Below are 6199 nucleotides of genomic sequence, written 5' to 3' on the forward strand. Positions count from 1 at the left end.
GGGAAAAAAGTGTAGGTGGGAGTGTCTATGTGATACTGTTGGATTATGCCTGGGTTTTAAAATGGTTATTAGGATATAGAGTTATGGTTTTACAGAGATGAAAGTGTTAGGCATACAGGAAGTCAGAGTAAAATTGTTAAAGGTGAAGAACAAGAGGCCTGGCACACGGGCTCACACCTGTAATCCCAGAACTTTGGGAGACTGAGGCAGGTGAATCACCGGAGCTCAGGAGTTTGAGACCAGCCTGGGAAACATGGTGAACCCCCTCTCTATCAAAAATACAAAAAGCCAGGCGTGTTGAAGTGCACCTATAGTCCCAGCTACTCAGGAGCCTGGGGCAAGAGGACAGCTTGAGCTCAGGAGGCGGAGGTTGCAGTGAGCCAAGTTTGCACCACTACACTCCACCCTGGATGGCAGAGCAAAACTCTGTCACACACCACACACACACATACACACACACACACACACACACACACACACACAGAGAGAGAGAGAGAGAGAGAGAGAGAGAGAAAGACAGAGAGAGAGATCAGAAGCATGGCCTAAACATAGCCTAAAACAGGATAGACTATTCTAAAGCCCACTTCAACATCTCTCACCTTACTAAGTTCACCTGAGATCAGTATACTGGGTAAAACTGTCAAAAACTTGAAAAGCACATTTCTACCTTGAGTTCAGAAATCTAAGTATAAAAATCGTAATCAACAGCTCTCAGTGCTTACAACTCCAAGTTACACCATCAGGCTCAATATTGGTTTATGATTTCTCAGATAACATGCTGCAGAATCACTTTGTATATGGAGGGCATGATAAATCTCTTGACTGGATTCTTTTACATTTTTAGTGTCAAAAAAAAAAAAAAATGGTCCTAGATGGTAAAACAGCATTGCTGAATGTCTTCTAAATCAAAAGGGCAGTTACCAATGTTAATCCTGCAAAAAATATGACCAAATGAGTCAACAGAACACATGTGGCACCTGGCCCCAAAATTCTACAGGTCATTTCAGACACACCAACCCCCATTCTGGCTCTGGATGATGATATTAATGCTGTTTTTGCTGACTCAAGGCCATGAAGAGCAGCTTCTCAAAGAGGAATTACCATTCTTAAAGAGTTTGCAGTTCAAAGTTTATTCTTAAAATATCTTAGCAGAAGGCCGGGAGCGGGTGGCTCATGCCTGTAATCCTGTTCCGGAAAATCTTACCTGGCGAGAAACCCAAGTGGCACTCAGAGGATTGGAGAAACACACTTTATTACGCCAGGGGGCCCAGAAGTGCTGCATCCAAAAGTTTGAACCCCGACTTGAGCCAGCACACAGCTTTTATACATTAGAGGCTAGGGACACATCCTGAGGTTTTGGGCAGCACAGCAGTTTTCAGGTGGCCTTTCAGCTAGTCAGCAGGCAGCAGATGTATAGAAGCGGATAAAAGCAGTTGAGGTAGCTAATTTTGGGCAGTCGGGAAATTTTCCTTCATGGGCCCTCCATCTCAATCCAAGCACTTTGGGAGGCTGAGGCAGGGGATCACGAGGTCAGGAGTATGAGACCAGCCTGGCCAACATGGAGAAATCCCGTCTCTACTAAAAATACAAAAACTAGCCGAGCGTGGTGGTGCGTGCCTGTAATCCCAGCCACTCAGGAGGCTGAGGCAGGAGAATCACTTGAACTTGGGAGGCGGAGGTTGCAGTGAGCCAAGATTGTGCCACTGCACTCCAGCCTGTCAAGAGAGTGAGACTCCATCTAAAAAAAAAAAAAAAAAAAAGGTCAGGTGTGGTGGCTCACATCTGTAATCCCAGCACTTGAGTAGCCGAGACGGCTGGATCATGAGGTCAGGAGTTCAAGACCAGCCTGACCAACACGGTGAAACCCCGTGTCTATTAAAAAAAAAAAAAAAAGTCATAGCAGAATCACTTAACCTCTCATTATCTTAGTTAAAGTAACCATTTATGCTTCAAAAAAACAAGACAGAACTTGTAGTATAGTCAGAGAGTTGACAGCAAGTTAGCTCTGAATACTGCAATACTTGCAGCAGTAGGAAACAGTGTCCATGAGTGTAAGATGACATGGCCCTCACTTCTTAAGACATTTTCCACAACTTTGTTTCAAAGGACCACTCTCCAAGACTACTGACCCTCAGGAATAAAACAACAAAGTTGAGGTGGCTGGAAAGCTTCCTTAGGTAGATGCAGCGTGACTCCTCCACAGAGATGTTTGCACTTGTAAGGTAAGAGGGTGGTACAGAAATCTCTTAGGAAGTGACTAGGAAAACATTTGTATCCTTAGAAGTGCTGGTCATTGGAGGCAATAACAAATTTCCTAAAGTGTCCTTCAGAAAACAGAAGGTTGCAAGAAATCCCTGCCATAGGCACCACTTGTATATATTTACTTGTCAGCTACTCCTCCAACAAAGTACTTGAGGTTATAAACATGTATAAAAGAAGAAAAAACAAATAGTTTAAAGAAACAAGGTAAATGAAAAATAATAAAATCAGAGAAAGATTAATGACTAGAAATGCATGGCTATGGCTGTATGAAATTACTGAAAGTGGGCCTCTAATTTGATCTGAAGCTATCTACTGGCCAAAATGAAGAAGAAAACTTGATCGGTTATAAAATTTATTGAGGGTAGGAAATAATTATTGGAATACAGACTTTATACTTATGTGCTTGAAAGTTAAAGTTGTATCTTTTTACATGAAGGTGTAAAATGTGGTAATATCTGAGCCTCACCTACTTATGCCCAAAAGATCATAATAATAGTGTCCATCCTAAAGGCATTGAACACAAAAGACAAACATCTTAAAAAGTAATTTCAAATTCACAATAAGCTTGATCAGTTGATGAATTAATTTTTTGTTGTTGTTGTTTTTATTTTTGTAAAAATGGTTGATTCCACAGCCATTGTAGAAAATAATGACCTGTTGAGTAAATATTGGCTTAAGGCATATAGCAGAGCAGCTCGCTACCTCTCTAACATCCGCGGAACAAGGTGGAGAGCCCCAGCTGCTCTCCAGGATAGGCGGTTAAACAGTACGTCCATTTTGAAATGCTTCTATATATACACACCCAAACTACTACATATATATACAGGACTTAAAAACAACAAGCCCAGCTCAGAATGCTTACAGCCTGGCACCTAAGCCTTATCCATATCTCACCACAGCTCTGCGGGGTGACGCCTCGAATGTTCCACCACAGAATCTTTCCGTACTGGCTTCTACCACAAGAAAGGAAAAATGTGAAAATGCTGGCAAGAGAGTAGCTCAGGAGCTACAGCTTCCGTATTTTTCTTGTTAAAAAGCCACTTAACGTGGAGGTCTTAAGTTCCCTTTGCAGGAAGAGTCGTGAGCACCAGTGGGCCCCACAGGGTTCAAGGGTGGGGCAGACGCGCCTCTGTCGGCAAGATGAACCAGGACGGAGATGGTGGCAGGCTGCCTACGGGACCGTCACCCAGGCTGTTTAAGAAGTGTGCTTTCCAGCAGTTGCTTCTCTTCCAAACCATGGTCTGCTCAAGAAGAGTGCTGACTTGGAATAGTGGAGGCTGATCCCAAAGGTGGAGGGGTTTCTGCTTGCCTCAATCATGTCCAGAGCATGAGGTGTGAATATGGCTTCCACATCCTTGGAATGTCTGAGTTACAGCGAGACCCTGCTGTACCAGGACAGGCCGGGCCTCACCAGGAAGTCACTAGAGTGTCATGCCAGGAATCTAGCAAATGCCTATTCCTGGAAAACTGCACCCTATTGCTGAGTGACAATGACTTCAGCAACAGGCTTAGGAACCACAGCCATGTAATGATCAGGTCATGCACAGGCAGGGTGTACTTGGACATGGGCACATGAGTAAGCGGAGATCCAGGTTTCTCATTTCAAGCACATATTTTTCATCAGGACACAAGAAGACCGTATATGCATTCTAATACACTTGGAGGAGTGGTGATTGAGAACTACAGCTAGCAGGTAACAGGGAGGAAAATAAGCCACACAAAGTCATCTCACATCATGTTTCTTATTAAATACCCAAGTGTTCATTATATATTATAGCATTGTTCTATCTTCTCACGTTACCCACAATATCACTAAGTAATGGCTTCTCACATCCGTCCTCCTTTTCAGTACTGGTCTGACACAGCAGGCTGATGGCAAAGTCTTCCATTCCCAGTACCACCTGAGAATTTATTATTGTACTTTTTGGTAAAGCTCTTGATGCAAAGCTGACATCAAAAACATTTTAGTACATTATTGGTTCAAGAAAATGCTAGTGCACTATGGACACCTTTGGGGGAAAATTTGTTTAAATAAATATGGAGTGGAGAGTTGCTCCCTGCAGATTTGAGGGGGGCTATTAGTGTGCCGCCCACCGGGCTGTTCCACAAGGGAGCCCTGGGGTTGGGGGAGCCCCGGGACGGGTGCAGGCCCCTTCCCTCTGCACCACCAGCATGGTACTCTGCTATCCTCAAAAAAAAAAAAAAAAAAGAAAATTGGCTTTTGGATTTGGTACTTAAAGGGGAAGGGGCAAAAAGTAAAAGGATGAGGGTTGAGACACATCTGGGGAAGATGGGTTTTAGTGCAGAACCAACGTCCGTCCAGGGCCCGACTCTCTACGCCGTTACCTACTGCAGCATCCCTGCTAGTTTGATGTGGGCTTTGCGGGCAGAGGTGGACTGTGGGTGGAGGTGCAGTGGAGGAGGGTCAAGCTATGTGTTGCTGCTGAACAGGAACCTGTAGCATAGGTACGCACCGACCGTGAGGACCGTAGCCACACACATGTTGACCAGGAAGGGCTTCCAGTGAGTTAGTGCATGGTCTTCCTCCTTCTTGGGCGATGACGGCTCCCCTTTGGCTGGGGAGGCAGCCTGGGCATCTCGAAGACTTCCCCCCATGACTCGACTTCTTATTTCAGTGTCTTGACTTATGCTTTCTATGCTGTAGGGTGCCACATTTAAGGGGCTTCCTTTTTCTTCCTTGATCGGGTAGTCTTTATCCTCCCCAGTCTCATCCTTCACCCACTGGTGGTTTGGGAAGAACTCCCTGCATTTCCCACTGTGTGCCTCCAGGATTCGTTTTGGTGGCCAGGGAGGCCAGGGGACGTGCTCTGGTAGGGGCTCCAGGTCCTCGTGGGAAAGCTCCTTCCACTGATCCTGCATGGAAGAGTCTCCCATGATGAATTTGGCACCTTCGATCACAGCCAGGTAGGAGAAGCGCAGCTGGTCTGCTGTCTGGATCAGCCCCATCCGAAACTTCCTCATTTCTAACAGCAATTTCTTGATATCAACGGAAGAAGAGTCTTTCCTTTTGTCCATCAGCATGAGGCAGGTATCAACCAGACAGAAGGTCCCAGACCTTCCGATGCCCGCACTGCAGTGCACCACCACAGGGCCGTGCTCCAGACTGAGTGACCCCGACTCTCGGACTTTGAAAAGAAAGTTCAAGAATGAGGCTGGCGATTCCGGGACTCCAAAGTCAGGCCATGTGGTATAGTGGAAATGTGAGATCTCTCGAGTTTCTTGGGTTGCAAGGTTTTCCAATTCTAGCTGTCCAACTGTATAATATGACTTGATATCTTCAGAGATCAATGTTATTTTCAAATTTGTGTCTTCAAAGATCATTTCTTTTTCTTCTTTTTGTGGCCAGTACTGTGCGCATTTTAACAAGCCTTTCTCCATCACTCTGCTGAGCATGACGACACCCCTGCTCTTCTGCTCCCACACCATCTCCCAAAAGTGCCCACACGTGTTAGGCAAAGGGCCCTGGGTAAGAATGTAACTCCTTTGGGCTTCTTCCATTTTTATCAAACTAGCATTGATATAGTCGTTATCTTCTTGATGTAGTTTAATCCGGCTATGGTCAAAGGGACTGACATCTCTGTACCTATTTCGGTTTTTGTTCTTAGGAAGCTCGGCCACGCTACACGGGAAGTCACTGGTTTTGTATTCGATGTCCTGGTAAATGGCCGCCCAGCTCCCGGACTTGTCGATCTGCTCGAACTCCTTTTCCATCTCCATGATGGGTCAGGGCGGCTGCTGCGCCTCCTTCTTGGCGCACTGTGCTGTCTGCTGCTCTAGGTCGTGCCGCACTCTTAGCCCCGAGGCCCGCTGCAAGCCCCGACTCCTGCCACTGCCCTAGTCGCCGCTGCTGCCGAATAAATTCTTAAAAATCAAAACATTCTTACCTTCAAACCTGCAAAAAAAAAAAAAAAAAAAA

At 45.5% G+C, this 6199-nt stretch overlaps 1 pseudogene across 1 annotated transcript; it reads right to left on the reverse strand.

Moving 5' to 3' along the window:
* Positions 1-4529: 4529 nt before the first annotated feature.
* Positions 4530-6176, reverse strand: LOC116531845 (annotated as a pseudogene). The gene has a single exon (XR_004260616.1). The product of XR_004260616.1 is annotated as a tyrosine-protein phosphatase non-receptor type 1 pseudogene (transcript).
* Between the last annotated feature and the right edge of the window lie 23 nt (positions 6177-6199).

The sequence above is a fragment of the Sapajus apella genome, unplaced genomic scaffold, assembly GCF_009761245.1.
Source record: "Sapajus apella isolate SASKATOON/1434 unplaced genomic scaffold, GSC_monkey_1.0 scaffold73, whole genome shotgun sequence".
NCBI lineage: Eukaryota > Metazoa > Chordata > Mammalia > Primates > Cebidae > Sapajus > Sapajus apella.